The 428-nt window shown below is 38.3% G+C and overlaps 1 pseudogene; it reads right to left on the reverse strand.

Moving 5' to 3' along the window:
• LOC118910331 (U6 spliceosomal RNA) lies at positions 1-98 on the reverse strand (annotated as a pseudogene).
• Positions 99-428: the final 330 nt, after the last annotated feature.

Genomic DNA, 428 nt, shown 5'->3' on the forward strand with positions numbered 1-428 from the left:
ATAACTGTGGAATACTTCATGGCATCCTTGCACAGGATGCCATGCTAATTTTCTCTGTATTGTTCCAATTTTAATATATGTGCTGCCAAAGTGAGCACCATACCATCTTTTAACATACTCATTCTCCCCAGACTATCACAGTCTGGTCTAGGACCTTTTCTGATCTTAGAGCTGCAAAATTGGAGCAAGGGTCAGTCACCCAGGTGTCTCTGAGAATCTTACAAGCCTTTCAACTAACTAAACGTCTGTCAGAGTGATCACCATAATTTTACAGATGGAAAAGTTAAGATTAGGATTGATTAAGATTAGTTAAATTAGAAGGGTTAAAATTATTTGGCCACCAAGTGTATACATAGTTGGGTGGTAACAGAACTGAAAGAAAACTGAGGTATTTTGGCTTGCTGTGCAATTGTTGCTTAGCTAGAATG

Source organism: Manis pentadactyla, chromosome 11 (genome assembly GCF_030020395.1).
Source record: "Manis pentadactyla isolate mManPen7 chromosome 11, mManPen7.hap1, whole genome shotgun sequence".
Lineage (NCBI taxonomy): Eukaryota > Metazoa > Chordata > Mammalia > Pholidota > Manidae > Manis > Manis pentadactyla.